Genomic DNA, 688 nt, shown 5'->3' with positions numbered 1-688 from the left:
AAATGTGTAAAAATACAGAAAATTTGTAAAAATACCTGAAGTTTGTAACAATTCATGAAATTTGGAAAGTATCATGAAATGTGTAACAATTCATGAAGTTTATGAAATTTGTAAAAATTAATGATTAAATTTGAAAAAAAATGTGAAATATATAAATATTTATGTAATTTGTGAAAATTTATGAAACTTGTAAAAATGTATTCAATTTACACAAATTTCCAAAAATTTCTGAAGTCTAAAAACTAATGAAATTTCTAAGAATGTATGAAATTTTTAATAATTCTTGAAATTTGTACAAATGGATGAGATTTGTGAAAATTCGTGAAATTTGTAAAAATTTCTTAAACTTATAGAAATTTCCCAAAATTCCTGAGTATAAAAATTCATGAAGTTTCTAAGAATTTATAAAATTTCTAACAATTCTTGATATTTGTGAAAATTCCTAACATTTAAAAAATATCCTGAAATTTCTAAGAATTTATGATATTTGTAACAATTAATGAAATTTCTAAGAATTTATGAAATTTTTAACAATTCTTGAGATTTGTATAAATGGATGAAATTTTTTTTAATTCATGAAATTTGTAAACATTTATTAAATTTATGTAATCTATGAAATTTGTAAAACTTTAAAAAGCCTTTAAAAATTTCCCAAAAATCCTGAAGTCTAAAATTAATGAAATTTTTA

This window comes from Belonocnema kinseyi, chromosome 3 (assembly GCF_010883055.1).
Source record: "Belonocnema kinseyi isolate 2016_QV_RU_SX_M_011 chromosome 3, B_treatae_v1, whole genome shotgun sequence".
NCBI classification, from domain to species: Eukaryota; Metazoa; Arthropoda; class Insecta; order Hymenoptera; family Cynipidae; genus Belonocnema; species Belonocnema kinseyi.
Note: the sequence above shows the minus strand (reverse complement) of the source record.